Genomic DNA, 24,921 nt, shown 5'->3' with positions numbered 1-24,921 from the left:
CCCCTCGCAGCCATGCTGATGCTGTGGTACCCAGCCATGGTTTCCCTTTCCCTCAGCTTAGACTGGAAGAAGGGGGAATAAACAGAGAAAAAGGGTGCTGCTTTGTACCCACTGAGCCCCTGCAAGCACACCCACTGCATCCAGCACAGTACCGCCTTGCGTACGGCCTTTGCTTCCCACCGCAGTCACATCTGACCCTTATTACTTCTGCAAGGTAGAACAAGGCAGGAAAAATGGCTGTGCAGCGAGTTTCTTCATACGCCAGGATTTATTAAGAACAATAGGGGAAATCAATCCATCTATGTAGAATACATCGCAGGCTGCAATGGGATAAAGCATTTATTCCGCTCTTGAAGGGTAGAGCTATAACTCATGGGAGGCAAAACCCTTAGTGCTCTGGAGTCCCTTCCCATCATGTGTGCAAAGAAATGCTTAAGCCCATGGCAACCTACCAGCTATTGAATTTGTGTGGAGAATCTGCCGTCCTTCCCCTCTGCCGGCCCCTTTTTGGAAGGCGAGTCACTCATTAAAGCACACCTCTGGAAAAATGAAGGGGCTGTCTGTTCGAAGGCATCTCTGCATCTGGGTTTTACTTGAAACAGAAAGAGAATAGATATGTCTCAGTGATGTAAAAGCAACCCCCCACCAGTTTTGAATGGACAGATCGTGCTTAAACCAACGCAGGATTTGCTGCAACTTTCTGCTGATGCCCAAGGACCAGGCATTGCAATCACAGAGGAGAGGGACTGGTTGGGGTATTGTGCCAAGGCGAGGTGCTGTGCGGGGAGATTTGTGTCCCATGGCTGAATACCTCCAATGCTGACTAGATATTTATGTGTGTGTGTGTATATATATATATATATATATATATATAAGTATCACCCTGTGCCTGGCTCTCTCCTTACGGTAGAAGGCATGCAGTGCGAAGACTGGAGCAGTAGTTAGCAGGGGCAAAAGGTGACTGGGATTTGTTATAAGCTTTCTGGGTGTGAGAGAGTGTGAAGGCGGGCAGGATGGGGGGGGGGTGTGTGTGCGGAATTAATAGTGAAATGGTATTTTCACTAAGCCTATTTTCACTGGGTCTAATCTATGTTGTGGGAAGAGGATCTCTTCAATAAGGCAGACCCAGTGAGGCTGGTGAGCTCTTTGGAGGGGGCCTGAGGAGCTGAGGAGCGCAGGGAGGGAGAAGCTTAGCAATTGAACGGACACGTCAGACGGCCTTCCTCAGCAGAGATGACTTGGTAGGTAGCGTGCTGTTGGGCAGATGGGGTTAATTCTTACACCCAAATCAAAAGGCAACCGAGGGGGGAATGTTTTATTAATGAAAGCAGCCCTTTGTGAGTATTTCTCCCGAGGCACGTTCCCTCCACCCGCTGCCTTCCCCCCTGGCTGCTGTCTGGCCCCACGTCTTGCTCGGTACCTGCTCAGCTGCCACTCACCCACTGATAGGTTACATCAAGAAATGTCTCCATATGTCTTGAGTCCTGGACTTGGGAGAGCGGGATAGCAGGAAAGAGGAACAGGTCCTTGGCTATGCTGGAGACAGGGGTGTACCACAGGCAGGCAGAGCTCAGGCTGTCACAAGTTGCACGTTATCACGTCAATTGCTGCAATGGTGATGTGGGGCTCACCTCTTGCTGGTACCAAAGAGCAAGAGAAACCATGACTTGCAGAGCACAAGGTAAAAAGCAGGTTGGAAGCGGGCACCTCAATGGGCAGGGGATGAAGGCGCCAGCCAGAGATTGGGCTGGGCAGGCTGGGAGTGCCTTACCCACCATGCAGCCCCTTCCCATCCTGCTGCCTCACTGCCTGCCAAACAATGGGCTCAAGAGAGGAGGAACAGATTTCTGTGCACCAGAAAGCAGCCTCTCCTGGTCTTCCTTACCCCGCTGCCTTCCCATGCCCATGTCCCCGGGGCCCCGAGTGGCTTTTTGTGCCAAAGGACAGGGCTGTGGGAGCGGCGAGGGCTGTGCGTGGAGGTTATTTCTGTCGCTTTGTTAAAAATAAAACAAAAGCTGGTTTATAACAATTGATTTAGAAGGAGGAGGAAACAGAGCTCAATTCCCAGAGCGCCTTTTAGCAAGGCTCTGCATGCGCGTGTGTGTCGTACGCGTGTCAGAGCACAGCACCCAAGGAAGGCCGGGTCGGGAAACCTCGCATGGAAGCGGGGAAAAGACCCCCGTGCACGGCTGCTTCCCTGAGGGAACCCCCGCAGGGCTAATGTTTGATCTGAGGCTCAGTTGTACTCCTCTGAAACCTTGGGATGTCAGGAGCTCGAAGGGAGCCTGGGACGGAAGAGGATGCTATTTGCATTTTCCTATGAATGCATCTATTTGTATAAATCTGGTGTCTCTGTGCATGCGCACACTGCCCTTACGCACGTATTTGTTTGAAGATGCATGCTGTCCCCGTGGTGTTCTCCACTCAGGGCCAGAACTGGATGGTCTGAAATTCAGGCTCTTCCTGGAGGATCTATACCTCCCCTCTCTGCTCCAAATCTAGCTGGGGCTATGGACGTAGGAGTCCCGAGATGTTTTCACCATGCGATAGCGGAGTTTCATTGTGGAGGATGAAGGCTCCCCCTTTCAAATTTGCACAGACATCAAAAGAGTCTGGAAGGTTCAAACAGATCACAACGTAATCAAAATGCCAAGCCACCGTCTGCTTCTGCCTTTGGGTTGACAAGCAGGATTAGCACCCAAGGGAAGCAGGGTGTAATAGTGTTTCACGGGCACTGTGAACAGCCCAGAAGTGTGCGCAGTACAGAAAGGTTAGCCGAGGGGCAGGTCTAGCTACAGACGTACGGTCCAGGGGTGGATTTGAAAGCAAGGAGCTGTACATGCACAACCTCCATGGATGTTTCGTTTGGCAGAAGGCAGGACTCTCCTGTATACTGGTTATGTCAGTTAAAGCTAAACTGGAGAAAGGTAGGATCAGAGTGGAGCTGTGCACCAGCGTGGTGAGGAGCAGTAGCAGCTGACCTATAGTGCTGTCATTATAATGGTGTGGTTTTCCGTGTAGACAAACCCGGAGCGGAGCAGCTAGCCTGCCATCCCTTATGTTTCACTGTCTAACCGAGATGTATAACACAGCCCTGCCTGTGTGCGGTTGCAGTCACCCTCGTGCTCTGGTTCTCCACACAGCACTGGAGCAATGCCCACCTTCCATTGTGTGCCTATTGCGTGGTGTGAAATAGCCCAGTCGTGGCTAGAGACACCTGAAATGCTTCCCAAATACTGCTTTAATGTGAGTAATTGCTGTAAGTGTTGTGAGGACAGCCCCAGATCAAGGATGAGGGTTCCTTGGTTGGCATTTGGTGTTGCTCATGTGGAGAATGAAAAAACACTGTAAAGCTCCCATGGAGTGGGAAATGCTGGTGTAGCTTTGTCTGTGCTGCCCGTTTAACTGTGCCTTTTCTTTATAACTGATCCTGGTTTAAATTCAGATTTAGGAAGCTCACACCTTTACCGGTATCTCTGCAGTTTCGCTTTGGGATTGATTTTGGTTTGGCCATAGAAAGAGAGAACTTGTCCATAAGTCGCTCCGCAGTGCCTCACAGGCAATGCCTCCCCCCTGGCTGTCGGTACTGCTGCGCCCGTCTCGCTGTACCTGTTCAGTCCATGTCTCCCAGGGCCAGCCCAATGCCCAGCAGCTTCAGGGACTTACTGGGGCACATTTTACCTCAAAAGCGGCTCTAACCCTGCCTTAGCTCCCGCACTGCTTATGTCCGAGGGGAAAACCACAGCAAGGGCGCAGGCCCTGGGCAATGCCGCCTCTTGAAGGAGGAGCGTACCACGATTGTTCCAGCCAGGAAGCCTGTGGTAGTGCTGCACAGCCAGCGCCTTGGCGCCATGAGCGCAGCCCGCGCTAAGATGGCCGCCCTCCCGCCATGGAGACACCCTCGGTCCCAGTGCCCCCCTTTCCCTACGGGCCAGCGGGATGGCTGCCACCGCTGCCACCTGCCGCTGGGTGCCAGCTGCCTCAGCCAGGCCGAGGGGAGCCTGCCGGGGCAAGGCTGGCTGCTGGCACGAGGCAGCGTGGGCCCTGGCGGCCATTTTGCGGGAGGCAAGCGCCGCCTGTAAGATGGCCGCATGGGCATGAAGTAGGGTGCAGCGCTGCCTTGTCCTCGCCACGCTGCCTCCCTCACGCCGTCCCCTCCTTATCTTGCTAATTACCGATGAAGGCAGAACAATAACGGGAGCTGGCATGCCCCAGTTCTTTCTCTGCCACCTCCTTCCTCGGGCGGAAAATCAGCACGCACACCTCCCTCTGTCCCCCCTCCCCATGCCGCCCGCCATCCCCTCTGTGATATTAACCGAATTAACATACTTCCTTAATTTACCCCGCGTGTTTTTCCCCCGCGCCGCCTCGTCATGGCTTCTCCAACCGGTTGGGTAAGAAAACGAGCAACGTTCATTTATTCCACACACACACACACACACACACACACACACACACCCTCCCCGCTCGTTTGGTTGTATGCGAAAAATCCTTAATGACATCTAAAAGGGGTGGCGGGACAATAGCCCACGCGGGGCTTGGCAGGAGCCGTGTGATATTTACCCCGCCGCACCGTCCTCGCCTGCTTTGCCGGCGGATTAGGACGGTCTCCCCGCGTTCCTCCAAAGATCTATTTTGCTGGTGGTGGCGGGGAAAAGGGGGGGACGCGTTGGCACGCGGCTGCTTTGTGCGCCTCTGCTTCACCTATGGAAAACGAGACGTTGAGGTGTTGCCATAAACCCCCGGATGACAAAGAAAGCGCCTTTCTCTTCGGCTCGTAGGCAACAATGACAGAAGCCTTTAAAAACCATGTTGGGGGGGGAGGGGGGGGGTGCCCTCCCCCCCCAACAGTGATTGCGGAAGGCTTCCCCTAAAAGGAACTTAAATACATATCATTAAATGTAAAGCGCTGAGCTCCGCTCCCGCTAACTATGCCATGCTTTTTGTTTCTGATAGTATTTGTCCGTTGCAGAGAGCAAGCCGGGGATGTGGAGCCTCCCCCCGCCCTCCTCCCTTTGTTTAAGTGACAAAATATTGCTATGTTCTTGTTTAGAAAATAAACCTTTGTGGGGTTTTCAGCTTTTATCCCTATTTATTTATGAATTTCTTCATTTTATCGTGGTGTGAAATCCAAATTCCCCTTCCTCTCTCATCCTGGGAATCCATGTTCCTCATGATCCGTTTTTTCCTTCCTTTATCTAAAAAAACACAGCGTTATTTTATAGTATTACTCCCAAAATAATGCAGCAGGAATATTTTGGAGTATTTGGAGCTTCAGGATATTGCAATCTATTTTTTTTACAAGCGATGAATGAAGAGCAATGATTTAAGTGTGTAATGCACAATACAGATGCCATGCATTGTAAATACATTTCAGGGGCATAAAATCCAACACAGAGAGCCAGTGTTCCACAAAAGCTCTGAGTCCAAAAATAACTGTAAAAATTAATTGTCTGTTGGGGCGAATCTCTCAGATCCCAGCCAATATTTGCAGGGTTACAATATACAACAGGGTTACTTATTGGCATAAATATCCCATTTTAAAATGCCGATGCTAAACTGAAAAGAGAGGTGAAGGGAGATATTTGACTGATTACTGGATGCCATGGATTCCCCGCATTTAATTTCATACTTACATGCTATTTACTTATCCCATGTTTATGGGTATGTGCTTTAGCTTCATATAAATCTCTCCTGTCTGTCTGTCTCACTGCGTCCTTTTCTCTTCTGCCATCCCATCTGCTTCTCGTGGTCCTTCTCCTGAAACCGCATCACAGGATCTGATGGGGATAATGGGAATCCGCCTCTGGTCTCTATCATAAACATGCCAACGTGGGCTATTGTGTTGGGAGCCGGCGGTCACCAGATGGTGCTTGGTTGCCCAGGGTCTGCGTCGCTAGGTTTGGTCTCTCAATAAACCATCAGCTCCTTTAGCATTGTGTTTTCTCGCCAAGATCTACCTACCCTGGCTGAGGAAGGTGTAAGGACCTTTGTAATGTACCCCAAGGGATGAAATGCTTCAGGGTGCATTGGGCACTTTGCAGCCCCAGCCATGCGGCTATGAGCTGCCCTTGCAGAGCTGAGGTCTGTTAATCCCTGTGTTCAATTCTGTTCACCCTGTCTGTTTTCCTGGGTAGGAAAATTAGCACTTTGGTTTGTGTAGGATTGAATGCTGCCTTCATGTGAAAAGCAGCCATGTCAACTTGAGCAGGCATCTTGCTACCTTTAGCTATTGGGCTTGGGAAGACAGAGATATCTTTGTGGCTGTGGATGCAGGCAAAATCAAGCTATATCCTCTTGCTTGGGGTCTTGAGTATCTGCAACAAGACTGGCTTGTGAGGGTATTGTTGAGAGATGGAGGTGGTTGCAGAAAGAGACTGAGGAATGGGGCTTTCCCTGTGAAAAACAACCATCCCCATCCAGGAGAAAGCCAGGGGCAAACCCTGCTCTTCATTTGGTGCCTGTATGTGTTCAGGAGGTCCTGGACGTTGTGCATGTGAGCTGAGGAGGGGGGATTAATGCAGAAATCAAGACTGAAAATAAAACCACAGAGCAATGGCCCTTCCTGAGCACAGCCAGATGGAGGGAGCCTGGCATAATTACATCTAGCGAAGGGCCGCCATGAATGAAACCAATTAAAGAAGGAGCAATGCTCATCAGAGAGCGCAAGTGAGAGAGGAAGACAACCACCTCTCTGGGTCTTCTTGGGCATCCACCTTCCATGGGGTGTGAGCCAAGCATAGTCCCCAGGTCACAGCTGAGCTTGTGCATGCACCTGCCTCCTGGCTTAGGGCAAAAAAAGAAGGAAATGGGAAACATCGGGCGCTGGTGGGGCCGGCGCAGAGCTGGCTTGTAGCCAGCTCCAGCCTCGCCGTCTCCATTGTCTCATGGCTTTAATGCGTGCCTAGAAATCCAGTATTTAGGATTCAGGTTACCATTGTAAAGCAGAAAGGTCGTGCTCAGCGCTGCTTGGCGTGGATTCCTCTGGCAGCTCTTTTGCCTGCGTGCCCCATGTTGGGATAGTGCTGGCAGCAGGCCTGGGGCCGGGAGGAGCACACCTTTGCTCCTTCTGGCATGGAGTGCAGCTTGCAAGTGATGCTGTTGGCTTTGTGATTTAGGGATGGCAGTGGGAGGCAGAGGAGGGTGTCCAGAAAGCCATGCAAAGGAGAGGGTGTCAGGTCAGGTTTGCTTATACTGAGCAGCAGCGTCTGAGTGTGCCTTGCTGACAAGCTTGGCAGAAAACCAAGCAAGGCAGGAGCCATGTGTCCCTTCCACTGGCTCTCATTTGAACAAATTTGATGGGAGTTTCATGAGTAGCTGCTGCTGGTGACCAAGGTTAAGAGAGAGTTTTGGGGCTGTTCCTCCTGATTGAATTCATAGAAATGGTGCTTTTCCAGCTTGCCTCCCTTCTGCTATCCTGCTTTAAAGAGCAGGAGCCTTCTGGGTGGAAGAGCAGCTGATCAGGGCTGGACCAGAATGATTCACAGGGGTTTTAGTGCAAAGCTTGGGATTTGGGGTGTCTCTTGCAAACTGTCCACTACTGTAATCAAGGGCTGCTTGAAAGTCTCAGCTCTCACTTGAAAGTAATAAAATGATTCTAGCAGGGAGTGTCATTAGAGACATCATCATTGCAGAGAAAACTCTGGAAACAAGTCAAAGACCTCAGAGGGTTCAAGCATTGCCAGTATGAAAAAAATCCCTCCAAATACTTGGGGTTTTGGAGTCAGGCTTTGCAGTTTTGGGGATCCAGATTCCTGGTATTCAAAGCTTAAGGCTGGCAGTCCAGGATGCTGTGTAACACTGAACAGGGAGTGAAAGACAGCCTGACAGCTCCAAGTGTCATGGATCACATTGGGTTGGATGGTGCTGGCTTGGGTTCCGTTTAAGCCACTAGAAGTAATGATGACTCTCAGGAGTGGTCCCAGCCTCTTGTATGGCCCTGGGCACAGAGAAACTTGGTGAAGTTGGTCCCTGGCACACTATTTTGTAAGATCAAGTGAGGGATGCACGTCTGTGTATGTGCTTGTGGAGGCACTGGGGACAAGGCTGTACTGACACAGGCTGGCTGTGCCTGTGGACAGACATGGGCCTGTCTTGCTCTGGGACAGCTTGCAAACAGCATTTGAGTTCCCTGCTGCCAGGACTCCAGGAAAATAATGTCATTTAAAGTGGTTTGGTCCTTTCTTTGGTTGAGAGTTCATGTTCTGTGTGCAGCACTGTGGAAGACTCTGGTGTCCTGACGGGACTGTACTGGTTCTCCCCAGGTTGCTGCAGACTTGTCCCAAGTTGCCACTCAGACCAGTGTCTCAGTGTGCTCTTTTCAGTCCATTTGTGATACATTTCATAGACATCACCCTGTGCCCACTTGAATGTGCTATAACCAGTGTAAGTTTGAATACATCTCATGCAGAAGTGTACTGGAGCTCTCCGAAATGAAGGGCAAACTGCATGCGCGAGTCTGGACTTGTACAAGCATTTGAAGCGGCTGTGGTCCTGCATTGTCCCCAGGCTGAGCTTCCTGATGGTGTGGCAGAGTAGAGATACAAAGGGCTCATGAGTGGTACCAGGCTGGCACCCATCAGACTCATTTTGCTTGTGATCGGGTGGATGGCTGATGTGGCAGAGCCAGCTGGGGAGGAAATAAATGCTTCATGTAGAGAAGTGCTGGCTGGGGGGCCCATTAGGGGACTATTTCATTGCAAAGGGAAGGTCTTTCCTTCAGCTGGTTGCTTTTCTGTAGGCTTTGACTGAGTTCTGCCTCCTTCCCATCCACAAATGCCAGAGGTTAAAGGAGTGCCTGCTATTGCTGCAAGAGCTCAAGGGTATGGTGGGAAGTGACTGGTCTCTGCTACGTAATTGACAGCATGCAATGTGGCTGAGTGCTGGGAAACAAAGGCTCAGGATTCTGCACTGCCTCCATCCTTCTTCCCTTCCCTCCTAGCCCCTCGAAGAAGCCACCCTGGGGATACCATGGGATGTTTCCACAGATGCCTCTGTGGGTGCATGGATGTGGAGGCAACTGTCTTGCTGTGTGCAGTGGGATGAGGATGGTGATGATGTGCTTTATTCCTGCCTACAGTCATGCACACTGGGGAAGGCACGGCTGGAAGGACAGGGATACATTCCCTCTGCTTGTGCTATTCCCAGCTGCAGCTGTCTCAGAGACCTACAAAGTACCCTTCCTTTGAGGAAGAGCTGCCTGTGTTGATCCATTTGGGCATGGGGCATACAGAGCTGGCTACAGGTGCCTGCTGCATGCTGCAAAGGCAGAGCCCGACTGCTGGGGTCAGCCTGGGATCGTTGGCACCAGTGCGCACTTGGCTGCAGGTCCAGGAGGTGCACGGGCTCTGCCGAGGAGGGATTCTCTACATCCTGTGGAATTTTCACACCTATGTCCTCTGATCAGACCCATCCAGTGTCACGCTGCCAGGCAGAGGGACACCAGGCTGTTTGAACCGTGTGCTATGCTCCTGGGGGACTCTTTTTATGGCTATGCAGAATGAGTCTGTGTTTTCTAGGCCACCTTTGAACATGGCTGAAGATTTGCTTTCTATAGCCTAAAACCTGAGCTCTGTGTTTGTCTCCTTAAGTGACAGGCAGGGACTAGAGATCTCCTGTGATCTACTGCTATTTGCTGCTGTTGTTCCCCTAGTTTGGGCACAAGTCCCACATTAGTATCATCCTCCTTGAGCATCCCAGCTCCTCTCTGCTGCCTGAAGTCGCTAGGGCAGCAGCATGTCCTTTGGCAGGGATGTCTGGCTTGGGAAGAACAAGGGGGGTGGCCATCAGGACTGGCACCTCTTTAGTGTTGTCCCTTCGTGGCTGTGCTTGGAAAGGGTGTGGGGGCATGAGGCCGCCAAGCCTGGGGAAAGGGAATGTCTCTGGTGACGACCACTCATTTTGCCATGCAGCCCCGAGGAGCAGGAGGCTGCATGACAGCCCGATGGAAGCCCTCTGCAGGTCCCCCTGCCCGAGGAGCTGGGGCTGACACATTTCTGACACGAACTGAGAGGAGATGCCGGTGTGAGATCCCAGTCATGTCATCTGGGATCAGGTACCAAACCCAGCAAGCAGTGAAGGAAGCAGCTGCCCCGGGCACTGGTGAACATGATCTGGAGCTAATCCCGGAGTGTCTGCTCCCCGCACGTGCCTGCAGTGAGGTGCCATCCTCAAGGTCTCCCAGCCCTGCACCATAACTGCTCCAGGGGCTCTGTGTCTCTCTATAGAACTGCCAGAGTGAAATGCCAGAGGATGCTGGAGGGATGCAGGCTGAGGTTGTGATGGGCTTGCATTGGGTACCAGCTTTGCAGGGTGCAGCCACAAACCTCAGAGTGGGATCTGCTTTCCTTCAGAGCCTATTGCTCTCCCAGGAAGATAGAAAAATTCTGATCCTAAAGGCATGAGCAGTGCCTGCACTTTGCCAGCAGACATCCCAGGAACCATGGTGGAAAAAAAGACACCCACTGCTTATTATTTTTTTATTTCTCCTTGTTCCTGCCTGCCTATCAGCCTGTCAGGCAGCTAGATGCTAATCCACAGCAGCAGCAGCACAAATAAAGCTAGACTAGAGGGATGCTAATTTATGCCTGGATTTCATGCTTTGTTTTACTTCCACACTTTATTGGACAGAGTAGGCTTTGTGAGTGACGTAAAATGTCGCGTGTGCTCTCCCCATGGCAGGTTCCTGCACATGCAGCAGGAGAAGTTCATTTCTCTGTAGCCCCTGCAGGCTTGCATGTCCCCTCCTCCGCCTCCCCTGAGTTGTTTCAGGGGGGTCATTCCTGATAAACCCCCACCTGATGAGGATGCTCTAAGTTTTGTTGCGCTGCATTTGAAACCCAGGGATGTGTTTCCAGTCTCGTTGTGCTTTCTGTGGTGATGCCAGTGTTTATGCATCTAAACTGTAATTTTTTACGCTCTTGCTGGGGAACCAGACTTCAGCTCCTGCAATTTGCATGAATAAATGTCATGTAAAATCATCCTTTCGTGGGTAGTGACCAGCTGAAAAGTTATGTCGTGAGGCAATCGGTTCTCAGTGATCTGCAGAGCTGTTTAATGAGATGTAGAGATTTACACTTCTCAGCATCTGAGGGGGAAAGCACATATAGATTTAAGGCCACAGCCCGGAGGTGACCTCACCTACGTGGTGCAAGTAGGTGAGGAGTTTTATCACTTGTTGCTTGTGAAACCTAGTGTGTTAAACTGTGCTGAGGAACAAAAGAGCCTTTGAAATGCACTGTAGAATCTAAGAATAGTCAAATAAGTGTAAATACCAGAGGGTCTTGTATGGTTTCTTGCAAAGGTCTTGCATAGGATGCACACTGGGACCCTTGGGGTGTCTTAAAGGAAGGATCAGCCCCCAGAGGCAGGGAATGAATGTGTTGGAGGATTGCTGAGGTCTTCAGCTCCCATTAGAGAGAAAGAAATGCCCAAATACCTTTGAGTCCCTGTGCTCATGAGGCTGGTAGTGACTTTCCCCTGCAGCCAAGGCTTCGTGAGCAAAGAGGCAAATCACTGGTGAAGGCAAGAACAGCCAAGACAGAGCTAGGGAGGGCTTTGAAATGGCCACATTGGCTGGGAGCTACAAATCTCCTGCTCCTTCACTCAACTTCTTCGCAACTCCTATTGACCTCTGCAGAGCAAGCTGGGGGGAAGAGCCCAGAGGTGGCTCTTGTACCAAGCTTTGCCCTCAGCTTCACTGGGTTAAATCCTAAGTGAGGATTTAATTGCATTCAGTAAAAGCTTCCCAAATATACAGCATGGAAATGAGAGCAGAATTGTGAGTGTCCTTGTTCCTCATTGCTGTCAAATAGCTTTTCTCAGCCTTGAGTCCTGGCAAGCCGATCTCTGTAGGGTTTTATTTCATTCAGTGACTGCATTGCCCTATTAAAACCACAGCTCCATCCCCGAGTCCCTGCATGTCACTGTATGTCAAGTGCTTATCCCTGTGTATTGGGGCAGAGGAATGTGGCAATAAACCTGCTCACAACCACTTGTTTGGATAAAAAGCACAGATTTGCTTACTTGGCAGTAGCTTCCCTTTTTAAAGCAGATATGTTTGCACAGGTGACTTCTGTTTCATCACAGTGGTTGTGGGAAGGAAACGTTTTGCTTCATGCATGTTCTTGGCTTTCTGTGTAATGTTTTGCCCTGCCTTGTTTATACGTTGCCCTGCCTTGTATGTATGTTTATGCCCAGAAATCTCTTCGTTTTCCTCTAATGGAAAACAAACAAAGGTCCAGGTGCTGGATCTAGCTGCAGGAGCAATGTCGGGGGAGCTGAGGCAGGGCTCTTTTGGGATTGCATCGCAGCTTTTTTCTCCTCTGACTAAGCTGATGGACAGGAATAGCTTCCTACTCCTAAGGTGCATCTGTTTGTGTAGGAGGACGTGGGATTGTGGCATTTGTGTTTGCAGCTTTTACTGGGCTCTTCAACCAGCTTTTCTTTGGGCTGGTATTTGCTCAGATGGGGGGAACCTCTGCATGTTGCATTGTGCAGGTCTTCACGTGCAGACACCGTAGGTGTACGGAGGTATCTGGCTTTGTGCAGGTCTCGGAGCCAGCCTCTTTGAGATCTCTTTGTTTTGTCTCCCTCTGGGTATCTTGTGTGGATGCATTTGCATATATGGAAAGCGTTGTCATCATCTTCTCCCCCTCCCCAGCTTCTGTTCCCTTTTCTCTGCCGACTCGTGGGCATTTCCAGCTGAATGGTGCTTGCTGAGCCCAGCCAAGCGCAGTGGGGCTGGGGGCTAACACCCCATCTGCACCTGCCCTCCTTTCTTCCCCAGGTGTGGCTGGGGGGTGATAGGGGCATTTTTCCTATGTTTTTTTTTTCTCCCAGTATTCAATAACTTGCAATAGGCAGGTCCTGAAGGGAGCCTGGTCTGTTCCCTGAGCCCCCAGCCCTGACACCCTGCTGCTCCCTGCCTTTCTTCTCAGGCTGTAGCGTTCTGGCAGCAGCACCAAAGAGAGCAGTCCAAACCACACGGCGAGCCTGCTCACTTGCTCTAATCCACAAGGCCAGGTTTAAACAGTTTTTCTCCCTGCCTGGAAAGCCTTGGAGTGGTTATATCAATAAATCCCTTGCTCCTCTATGAAGATGTCCTTCCCAGGACGTTTTAAATCACTAATCCTCTCCAAGGCATCTCTGGCTCCATGTTCTCTTCCCAAACCCATACCTGCCCCCTGATGATGTTGACTCAAATGCCCTGAGGCTTCATCCCTCCAATCTGCCATCTCTCTGTGCAGCTCTGCTCCAGCTCTGCTGTCCCACTGTTCTGCTGTCCCACTGTCCCACCATCCCGCTGCCTCCCTCACACAGGACAAGCTGGGCCATTGGAGCAGCCAGGGGCGGAAGAAGGGGGTGGAGGAGAGACGGGGCAGCTGCGAGGCTTGTGTTAGTAAACACTTCCTTGGGTTCACATTTTAATTCCTTACCCCCCCCCCTCCACATCTTCTCCCCCATCCTTTCCCTTTTCTATATGCTCACACAATGAGACCATTGTCAAGGGGTGATTTGAATGAGGGGTCTCCGGGCATGTTCCCAGCATTGTCAAACAGAGTGGGAAAAAAAAACCCACAACACCAGCCTAGCCAGGAGGACCAGACCAGACTGAGACAGATGCCTAAATTAGTGACAAAGCCTTTTGAATGTCCCCCCTAGACAAGGGTTGCCTTGTGCATGCGTGCGTGTGTGTGTGCATGCTCGTGGGTGTGTATTGGTGGCTGGGTGGCAGCTTGCATGTCTCCCCATGTTAATTAGTTTTGCATGCATGTCTGATAAGGTGCCAATGAATATATTTGTACTCCTTGCACTGGCGAGAGCTGTCTGGGCGGCAGGGGACATGCGGGGCTGTGGGGGTGTGCAGCCTGGCAGCCGGGGGTAATTGAGCTGTGCGGGGTGAGGCTTGCTGTGAGTTCTGGTGCATCAGCATCAGGGCTTCCCAGCGATGGGATCTGCTTCAAATAATGTGGAGTTTAAAAGAGAACTGAGGCCTTTTTTGGTTCACTGGGTCTTTCGCTTCATCTTTGCTGATTGTCTGGCGGAGGGTCTGCGGGCTCTTTCTTCTCTTCTGCCCTGTGTCTCTCTCTCAGGTCCACTAAAAGGTGTTTATTTCCAATGGATTTGTATCCATCTTTGTATATACACATTCAATCACTCACACAAAGCCCCAGCAACAAAACCTCCGCCCGCTTCTCCAGAAAGGGAGTCAAATTCGCTACCAGTTACAAAATATGGGGGGGGAAGTGAAGCGTGTGGGTGCCAGGGGTGGAGCAGTGGAAAGAGGCAAATGGAAATGCTGAACAGGAGTTGGAGAGACAGAGATAACGTGTGCTGGAAAGGATTTATCAACATTTGCTCAGGATAGAGTTATTAATTACCAATGCAGAAAAAAGTCTTTCTACATCCCCAGTGTATGGACCAGCTCATAATGTCATTCCTAGAGTACTGTTATCATCCATCCGTCCATCCATCCATCCATCCATCCATCCATCCATCCATCCATCCATCCATCTGCATTCTGTGGGTTCACACAAGAATTCATTGTACATGCAGGACTGTAAACACCGATTCACATCTAATTAATTTCCTGTCTAAATTAATTTTGCATCCTTTCCTTTAAATCAATAAGACTTAAGAGCCCACATACATTTCTTAAGCAGATTGGGAATAAGCTCTAGAATGGGACAACTTGTCTTTTCTCTCTGTGCTCCTGTCTGCTTCCAAGCAGCTGCTGGATGCCAAAAGAGCAGGGAATTACATGGGAGAGGTCATCTGGGGAAGTTTTGCTGCAGCGCAGCTTGTCTGTTGCGGAGTTTGGTGGCACCAGCTTCATGCTGGCTCCCATCTGCTTTGCCTTTTCGTCCATACTTGGGTCCTGGTGCTGATGGTGAAGGCATGGAGAGCAGGAGCAGATACACTGTGGTGCAGGGCTAGTCCTGCAGGGAGAGCCTGGGGAGGAGATGGCTTGATTAGAGCAGCAGAGCATGGGGTTGATTCCCTCTGATGGGCTGGCTAGGGGCGAAAGGGAAGGTCCTTACGAACAAGGCAAGGTGGCCATTGACATCAGCAAGGTTGGGTTGGGCAAGGGCTGACACCTCTTTCCCCACTGTCTGTGCAGCTACACTGGGCTTTCCTCTGCTGCTGGGAGGTGACACAAAGAGATGGTAGAGTAGTCAGGGAGGGGCAAAGCCACCTGCCTGGAGGAGAGCTGAGTCCCTGGAGTGTGCTGTGGGAGCAGCAGCTCTCCTTTGTGCTCAGAGAAGTGCAGGAAGGCAGCCAGGGCTAGGCTACACCTCCCCGTTGTCCTGCACAGGGCATCTGCCAGGGAGCATTTGTAGGCAGCCCAAAGAGTGTCCCCAAATCCATCAGGAAGTATCGTGGGCAACTCATGAGTAATGTGCAGGAGAAAGGGACTCCTGTGACACACAGGTCATCCAGTTGGAGAACAAAGGCAATTCCGTGTGACTTATCAGCAGTGCCTAATTGTGCAGGGTGAATAATGAGCAGCAGCACTGCGGTCCCTCTGGCGAGCTGAGCCCCTGGTTGAGCCCCATGTATGGAAACCCCCAGTCAGTGCCAGCAGATCATGGGCATCCTCAGAGAGGTCCATCCCAGTGCTCTGCAGCTGTGCCCATGTCAGAGCCATTTGGGTTCCTTCATTGCCAAGTAATTGTGTTAATCCCACATGGAGATAAAAGGGGAACCTGCCATTGGGAAAAGTCCCTCTGTGGTTGTTTGGATCTTTCATTTAGCAGCCACGCCTGACCCAGATGCAAGGTGGCCTTTAATCACAAAGAAGAACCAGGTACCAGCATCCTGTAATGGGTTGGCAATTCATCCCTGAGCAGGGGGCATGCTGGGGACCCTTTCCAGCTGATCTCCCACCTGTCTGCCCTCCTATCCTCTTTGCACACCCCTGTCTCTCCCTAATTCTGCTTCTAAGCTCTGGGCAGGGCTGTGGAAACCACTTTGTCAGAGCTCCTCACTGGGTTGATCTGCAGAAGGGTTTTTTTTTCCCTTTCCCCATTGGGATGACTATCCCTACAAAAGCAAAGCCTCTTAATGAATCCGTGGCAGCAAAGTAGGTAGCATGCTCGCCCTGCCAAGGCTGCTTGGCACAGCTGGAGTCATGTAATCGGGCTGGGCTGCCAGCCGGGGACAGAGCAGGAAGAGTTAAACTGAGGACCGTACAGGGACAACTAATCCCCAGCAGGAAGAGTAGCAGAGACCTCCCTGTCCTTCATCATCCTCCCCCTCTATCCACGCACTCTTCCTCCTCCTCCATCACATCCTATTCCTCTCCCACATCCTCCCTTCACTTGTTTCTTCTTCCGTCTTTCTCATCCTCCTCTTCTCCATCGTTTTCTCACTCCTCCCCCTAGAGCGTGGTCTCCTCACACACTCTGTCATGTCTCCAGAGCTGTTTTGTCGAGTGGGAAGGGAGGGACGGTGTATTTGGGCTGTGGTGGAGGTCACAGCTATATGGGGATTGTTTAAAAGAGATTTGCCCACATCCCAGCCCATGTGACCAGCCTCAGCTGCAGGTCTCTCTTTCTTAATCTGGAGATAAGCGTGATTATCCGAGGAAGGGCTGTTCGGAGCTTTGTAACTGTGACAGGGGAGCTTTCAAGTCGCACTTTGCTGGCAGAGCAGCGTTTAAAGCCGGGGAATCAGATTCCAAGCGTGGCTTTGCATCTCTTTTCTGCTGGGAGCATGGTGCAGGGCTGGCAGTGGGGATGGGAGCTTTATTAGGACTTTGCTTATGATGCGGAAAAGGACTTAGGGGAGGGGAATGGGGGGAAGAGGGAGGCTTAAAAATCCCAATTTGCCATTTCCCCACCAGTGGTGACATAGCAGAGATGCGCTGATTCAAGGGACAGGCCAGCCTGAGCCCTGGTGTAGAGCAATAAGGTCCAACAGCCCTGGGGTCTGGCTTATTTTTAGCCTGGGGTCATGTCTCCCTGTTCTGTTCTCTCCCTCTCTCTCCATTATGCCCCTCACACAAGAGGTCTCCGGGGGCCTGTTTGGAAATGAAATGCTGTTTTATCAGCTCCCATGGCACAGCTTCCCCAGGCGAGATGGCAGAGCCAGCTCTGCTGCCCCATAAACACATCCTGCCCCAGCGCTCCCTGTCCCCATCCAGAGGAGTATTTGCTGGCGATGGGCCCTCGTGGGGCATCTCTGCAGCCAGGGTGGGGATGCAGGAATACAGGGACTTATAGCAATTGTATAGTTTAATATTGTGTTGGTGTCTTGTGCTGCTGAAGGCTGAAATATTTAACATCTTGTTGAAGGGGCATAGTCCCCGAAGAATCCTTTTGCTGGGACAGGTGTCGAAATAGGGGTTAGTGGAAATGTTCAGCTCTGGAGCAGGCGCTGCTTTGCTTCTATTTGTAGACTATAAACTCAGAGCAGGGACTTGTAACAGCACTTCTTTTGATGGAGGTGGGTCAAGGAGAAAGAAACCTGGATGCATGCCAGGGGCAGGAATCTGGGGCGAGGTTGAATCAGGACGAAGTGCCAAAGCTTTGGACCGTCGCTCGGGCAGGACTCACTGTTCTTGCCGTATCCTCCTTGGAAGTGGTTCAGCTTCCAGCAGGGCAGCTGAGGTCAGGCTGATCCAAAGGACACCCTGAATCCCTTGTGCTCACCCCACAACACCCATTTCCAGCAGGTGGGAATTGGCAGTGAGAACACCAAAGGGCCCCTTCGCCTGGATTTGTTTGTGGAGGGGCTGTTGCTTGCCTGTGTTAGGACACTGAGGATAGAAGACATCTCTCTTCTTCCCCTCCATGAAGGCACAGCTCATTTCTGCACCGTTCTGCCACCGTGGCTAGGCAGCCTTAAAGCAGTCCAGGACATGCACCTGAAGACACAGATTCAAACGTGTGTCTGCAGCACAGGTAGCTCTGTTTACCCCCGCTGGTTGCAGAAGGGAAGTTGCTGCAAATGCATCATCTTGAGAGCAAGCTCTGAAACATCTCCTGTGATGTGGCCTGCCCATCCCTGGAGTCCTACACAGCTGCTCTGTGGGTGGAAGTTCTGCTTTCCTTGTGCCCCTGTGAACAATATTTCTTGCTGTTTTTCTTTGTGTGCTGCTTAGATAAATCTTTTTCAGTGCCTACAGCTTATTCCAGGGCTTTACTGAGGATCTGGCCAACACACGTAGCCTTACTCCAGGGCATGCCTGTTGAAGAAACTAGAAGATGGACACAGCATCTTCTTCACCTAGTGACCATAAGGCCAAACAACCCAAACCCCAGCCTGCAGCCATGTTGTGTAGATAATGCCTGTGCCCCAGAGGGGAACAAGATCTCCCCTCAAGATCCCACCGCCTCAGATCCGGCAGCGGGAGCGTAGGCAGGAACATGTAGGTGTTGGCATGTGCAGGCAGGAACACGTGTATGCTGGGGCAAGCGTGCCCATCTCTGCAGGCACAGTCCCACTCCTGCCCATGTGCCAGCTCATCACCATGCACTCAGCCTGTGTGAATCTGTCCCATACCTGCCTCAAACATGGGTTTGGGGCTGTAGGGTGACCATGAGGGCTGATGGTCAATTTACAGCTGGGAAGTGTGGTAGAAAGGATTAATGGAGAGGTTCATTTGAGGTGCAGCAAGGGAGGGCTTCCTGATGCAACACACAGTTGGAAAAGGAAAAGGAGCTAAAAAAGGGAGCAGCACAGTAGAGATGAGTGTGAGATCAAAGGCTGTGCCAGGGCTGAGAGGAAGGAAGGAAGGAAGGATGGCAGCCAGGAGCAGCTTGTGTTCCTGGGTGTTGGGTGATGCTGAGGAGAGTGAAGGAAAAGCACTGTGCTCTGAACAGAAGCCATTGAGGAGAGAGATGCAGGGGACCTAGCAGGGGTCACAGAGCAGTGAGGACCCAGGTTGGGTGGCTGTCCATGCTAGGGTGAAAGGTGGGCTGGAGAAGCGAGTTTGCACTCAGTGAGGATGTGCAAGGTAGTCCTGGCCCATGGACCGGGAGCCAACAGCATCCTGCAAGTCAGAGGCACAGGGTGGCTATGTGCTGGAGGAGCCGTCACCGTGCCAGGGTGAGCTGAGCCCAGAAGCTGAGGTGTGACCAAGGTTTCCAGGAGAGAGAATGAGCTCCACAGTTGTGTTGGGAAGAACCGAGTCATTGCTCCAAACATCACATTAGGCCAGATGCTGGAGTGTGAGCGCAAGCTGGACACTAACATGTGCAAGGACTAGGGAAGTTCATTCTCCCTCCTGTGCCTGCAGAGCACCCTTGAGCCACACTGGGGCTGCAGCCCCCTATGGCACTGGGACCCTGCAGGCACCAAGGGGAAGGGAAGGACTCTGCCAGCTGTGTTCACATTCTCCTTAACTCAGCTGAGTGCCCACCATCCCTGCACAGGCAGCGAGACCCAGGGGCGATTCAGGCCCTTGCTCTTGCTACTGCTGTTCAGGGCCATTTCTTACAAGGCCCCCAGCACCTCTGTACATGAGTGTGTTTTTTGTGGTTGATTAAAAGCAAAACCCTTGACCAAAAAAAACCCCATAATGTTTGCTTGCAACCTTATTGCCATAGTAACTGAGGTCCTGAAGACACCTCTGAAGTAGGTCACCGCAGGCCCTGTTTGGCTGCATCTCCAGCATGGCACAGCTCCGGATGCAGGGTGCATCCAGCCAGGCATTGCCCTGGCACATCCAAACCCCCTCAGGGAAGGCCAGGCTGGAGAGCTGCCCTCTGGTGACAGCACCCAAGGGTGCCAAGGGTTGTCCTGTGCCTGCTCACAGGAAACTTCTGTGGCTCCTGCTGCCCTGGTGCCAGCTCGACGGTGTCCCCCAAGTCCAGGTTTGCTTCCCAGCCTCCTCTCTCCCCATCCCCCATCTCCTCGCTTCCTCCCTCCCCCTTTTCCCCCAGCGCCTCTCCTCCTGCTTTGCATAATTTTCCATTTTCAGTGTCCCCTTTTCTTTTTCTCCTCTCCATATGGTGCGTCCCCCTCTCTGCCTGGCGCAGGAGCTGGCCTTAACAAGCTCGGCAAAGCCGTCTCTCTGAGGGGCTGCACATGAAAGATGCTCTGTAAAAACAGAGGCCGGGACAGAGCTCCCCCCTCCCCCCCCCCCCCTCCTCTTTTCTCCCCCTTGATTTATATGGGGCTGGGATGTGGGAACGTTTCTGGGTTGCTCTTTAGAGCTGCCGGGTGCTCGTGCCTGTTCTCTCCAGCCATTCAGCAGAGACCCCTAAGGCCAGCTTGTCCCCTGCCTTTGATCTGCAATGCAGAAAGAGCGGCCAGGGCAAGTTTGTGCCTCTCTTGTCCAGCTTGAGCCCTCGGTTTGGCTGGCAGAGAGGGATGCCCTGTCCCTGCTGCACCATGCCCTTACTGCTCAATGTCCAGTGATCTTCTCCATCCATCTATTTCAGCTCCCTCCTACATCCCTGGCACCTTCAGCCCCACCTTGTCCAAGGCAGTGGGTCTTGGCGAAGCAGCAGGTCATGAGATTTGCCATACACAGCGACTCAGCGGGCCTAACCCACCACTGCCCCTCTCCTGCTCCTCCGTGGACACTTCCCAGCGAGTACTGAGCCAGGGATAGAGCAAAAGGTGCCAGGGCTGGCAGCGCCTGCCCAGCATTTGATGGGTTAAGCCAGTCTCCAGCTAATTTCTCCCAGCGGCTCCCCTCCTCCTCGTACTTCTGTATGCAGCAGGCAGGGCCTCAGCACAGGTTCCTGCACTGAGCTGTTGCCAGGGGAGTAGTTAGGCGAGTCTGAGCTATGCGGGGAAAAGGCCCGGGCTGTCAAAGTGTCTGAGATGAACCATAGCCCGGTCCCCCTGCAGCTGGGCCCAAGCATGCATCAGCCCTTGTTTGGAGCCTGGGAATGGCAAAGCCCAGGGAGGTTCAAGGGCAAACTTGCTATTCATTAGTCAGGGGTCCTTGACGTTCCCACTCTCTGTCTCCCTTCTTCTTCTTCTTCTCTTTTCTGTCCCTCTTTTGACAGATTCCTGGGTGCTTTTGGGGAAAACTCCCCTCCTCCTCCTCACCCCACCACAAGCCCTCTACATAAACTTCCCCCGCAGACAAGGCGGGAGGACAATAACAGCAGGGCCACGATGCAAACGAGAGCCGGAGGAGCAGCCACATCCCGCGGGTGTCCTTTCTCCCTGGTCCTCCCCGCTCTGCCACAGCAGAGCCACCCGACACATCCATTTCACTCATCTTCCCCTCTGCAAATGTTTTATTATCTTGATGCTTGCAGGAAATTGTGACTTGAGATAAGGAAAATGTCAGCCGCCTTCTCCACTCTCCCACAGCCCAAAGCACTGAGAAGTTCCTTGGGAGGAAATGTAAATGCTTGCCCAGGTGCACAGGAGGAGCATGAGATGGAGGGAGCCTCAAGAGCATCTCCTCCAGGAGATACAACTCGCAGCGTAGGCATAACATGGAGCCTCCCTCCCGCCCCACCGAACAGCGTATTTCATAGCTCTCAGAAGCCGAAGCTCCCTTGTAATTATCCAAAGCAAACAGCACGTGTTATTAGTTTAAAATGATTTTTCTTCCCCCCCTCCCTGGGCCCCTGGAGCAGAATGGAGGTGTAATTGTGCTAAGGAGTTAGCAGGGGAGAGCACAGCTTTTGGTCACATTCAAGTTGGAGGGCTTGAGCCGGGGAGGCGCTATGAAAGGCTGGTATTTGCATAAGCAGCGTGCATCCCTACAAAAAAGAAAGATATCAGGGCCTTGCGAAATTCAATCAGGGCTGGGAGGGAAGGAGAAGAAGGGGGGAAAAAAGGGGGAGGAGGGGGAAGGGAGCGGGGGGAGGAAAAAAATTGACAGTGAAAAAGGTTTTTCTAAGTAACACCCCGGCGAGATTAAATTGTCCAGAAAGTTTCTCTGTGTGAGCCGGTGAAGCGGAGGCTAGGGCTGAGGGCAGGGGAGGAGCGGGGTCCCTCCTTCCCGGCCTCAATAGGGGATAGGAATCTGATTAGGCAGCGCGTCCTGCATCCATTTGCCATTATTTGAGGGGCTTTTTTTCCCTTCCCACTGCCCTGCATTGCCGTGGCGGGGCAGTTTGTGAGTGTGTAAACCTCAGGGCGGGCTTTGGAAGGGCATGGGGAGGCAGAGGAGCAAGTGCTGGGGCAGAGGCTTTGCTGTAATTGCAATTAGTTGTGCATCTCTTAAAAAAGAGAGGGATAATGAATCCATATTCCTCTCATCTCATCCAAACATCCTACTCTGTGGGATGTTATCCCTGCACAGGGCACCAGAAGGGAAGGCGGTGTTGGGCTGGCATCGGGTCCTGGTGGAGCCCTGTGTTAGGCTGAGTTCTGCCCACGGAGAAAGTGCCTGCAGGAGGTTTGGGCTTTCCTGAAGCTGGGGTGAAATCAGTTGAGTCAGTCCAGCCTTTCCTCCCCCTATTGACAAGTATGTCTAAACCCACCAGGCAGACAGGGCATAGCTTCCAGGGCAGGTCATTGTCTTGTACCCACGAGCATCCTCTCTGTGTGCACCATAGATGAGTTTGTAGATGGCAACAAGCTCAGCCTGCCCCGGCGGAGGGCAGGGGGCTTGACCCTGCAAGGGTTTTCCGTGACAAACACAAGGATTCAGCCTCCTCCTCCTCTCCTGTGCTTGCGAAAGCATCCACCTCCATTCAGATCTCATCTGCCCTGACCTCAACTTTCCTGCCAGCACTGGGAGGGATTCCTGATGTCATGTAGGATAAAGCAGTGCTGAGCCTCGGCTCGTGCAGCCTAGGTCACCCCCCTATCCTCTCAGCACCCTAATTCTCCAAAGACAGGCTCTGTTCCTTCCTCAAACCCATGCACGTGGGGTGGATTTGGCTTCTTTCTCTCTTCAGTTTAAGGTTCGCTTCAAAGTTGCGAAAGGGAAGGGATTTTCCTTGGATTTCCATCAAGTGCTTTATGAATATTGCAATAAAGGGGTTACAGAAGATCTATTTTTAAGAGAGAGAAAAAATACCCATGAAAATTGCAGCTTGGACCCCAGAGTGCAGAGTATTTGCACAGTTCAAAGAGTTACGGTGGTTCATTGCAGTCACAGGCCGGGAACGTCGCGGTGCGACCTCCAGCACATCACATGCGGGCTGCTCCCAGGGCGGCTCATTAGAGGAGCCACACACAAGATTTATCTCTTAAAATGGGCTTGCAAATATTTTATCAAATTTGCAATATTTTATAAAATTACAATTTGGTGCAATAAAAAGAATAAATTAGCCAGCTGATGGTTCCTTTTGCATGCCAGATCCAAGTGGATTCAAGAATTAGTTACATTAGTCTTTACGCCTTCCAGCGTAACAGTTTATAGGCAAAGCAAAGGGATGGGATTGGGTTTGTGGGCTGTGCTAAGGGATCCGTGCTCACCGTGGGTAAAGTGCAAAGGGAATAGAGAAAAGAGTCAGCAAAAAGGGAGAAGAACTTGCTGCAAGGTGTGAGATGCATGGGGCAAACCCAAGGAAAGCCAAGAAGGGGACTTCTGCTGAGTGTCACAGCTTCGGCTCCAGCCTGATGGCTCGGTATCACTTTCTCCAGCCAGGCAAGGGCGCTGAGGGCAGGGAAAGTTAACATGAAGATTAAAACATCAGAGGGCTGTGCCTTTAGTAGCTCTGACATGCAGAGTAATCCCATGCCCCAAAGCCTAGGGAGGAAGGACAAGCAGCAAGCCCTCCCCTGGCTGGCGGTGTGCGGGGCAGGCAGAGGTGGGGATTGAGGCAGGCACGGGGTACTGGAGACCAGTGTTTTCTCAGTTGGGAAGGGGATAAAGTGGCCCAGAGCCATGGGAAATGTGTTGCGAGGAGGGAAAGAGGGTTGGAATTTCACCCCATCGGTGAGATGAGTTGGTCTGCTCTCAGTTGAGCACTGCCGGACTGTTTCCCTGGCAGATTATAACCATTCCGTATTTTTTCCTTTCCTTCCTAGATCCCAGTGAGTGGAGAAGGGACTTTTCAAGCCTGTGAGCTCCTTCTTGCAGTTGGCTACCTCCTGCCCAGACTTGCTGCCTGATGTATCCAGGTTTCTCCAGGAGGGTCCCAATCTGCTTCTCCAATGGCCCCATCAAGGAGGCAGCTTTGACTTACGAATACAGAGGGTTTCTTCATCACCTCGAACTACGTCGGTCCAGCTGTAGGAGGGCAGCCAAGGGCAACACAGAGAGCCAGAGAATCATCACACATTGCTCCTGTATGTTCTCTTCAGTGCTCTAAATAACCCACAGTGGGTTCAAAGTGCTTAGGCATTGAGCCCTGGGCCAGCCACTGTCTCACCTGGGAGAGTACTGTGTGACTGAAGGTTGGAGTGAGCTTTTAGCACCGGGCTTTGCTCATGGAGCATAGCTTGGCCCTTGCTGCTCTTCATTCCTGGCTGTGCAGAGCTGCAGGAGCACATCCGATGGTGCTGTGCTCAGGACCCAGAGGACTGTGAGTCTGTGCAGGCCAGGCAGCCCTGCTGCTGTTCTATTGCACCCTCTCTGTTCCTGTAAGAGAACCATACTGGCTGTAATCCTTTCCCATTTAAATCCCCACCCCATGCCCTGTTGAAAATAAACTCTCCCTGTTGCAAAAGTGAGCCGTGTGATTTGGTGCAGTTTCGGGGTGGAGGAGGCAACGGGCACAAAACAATCCCAAGGCAAACCAAGAGGGAAGTGGGAGCAGCCGGGATCCAGGCGGCCGGGCTGCACCATGCCCTGCATCAGGCACATTTCCCTGGAAGCCTGAGCGAATCCCTTTCCTCTAAATGATCCTTATTTGGTCTGAACCCCGTCTGGGAAGTAACTGCTAAACCCAATGCAAACAGACCCCCGTGAAAGAATATAATGAATATGTCTCTCAGATGATTTGGAGCCCTTCTGCCTGCAGAGCAGGTTCCCTCCCCATTGTGCCCGGCTCCCGGCGTGCTCGGGGCAGGCTGCGCGAGGTGGCCGCTTTCCCAGCTGAAATCCCC

The 24,921-nt window shown here is 51.9% G+C and overlaps 2 long non-coding RNA genes across 2 annotated transcripts in view; one reads left to right on the top strand and one right to left on the bottom strand.

Annotated features, from left to right (window-relative positions):
- Positions 1–24,546, top strand: part of LOC134169722 (uncharacterized) — a 35,472-nt gene extending 10,926 nt beyond the window's left edge. Inside the window, exon 3 of the long non-coding RNA XR_009967003.1 lies at positions 23,902–24,546. This is a non-coding gene — a long non-coding RNA (uncharacterized LOC134169722). The remainder of the gene's footprint in view (positions 1–23,901) is intronic.
- Positions 434–4,418, bottom strand: LOC134169727 (uncharacterized). The gene is made up of 3 exons (XR_009967004.1): positions 4,330–4,418; positions 1,440–1,637; positions 434–592 (listed from the first exon to the last, which is right to left on the bottom strand). It is a non-coding gene; the product is annotated as an uncharacterized LOC134169727 (long non-coding RNA).
- Positions 24,547–24,921: the final 375 nt, after the last annotated feature.

This window comes from Pezoporus occidentalis, unplaced genomic scaffold, assembly GCF_034315485.1.
Source record: "Pezoporus occidentalis ecotype Australia unplaced genomic scaffold, CSIRO_AGI_Poc_V1 ctg11, whole genome shotgun sequence".
Lineage (NCBI taxonomy): Eukaryota > Metazoa > Chordata > Aves > Psittaciformes > Psittacidae > Pezoporus > Pezoporus occidentalis.
Note: the sequence above shows the minus strand (reverse complement) of the source record. Positions and strands in the feature narration are given on the sequence as shown.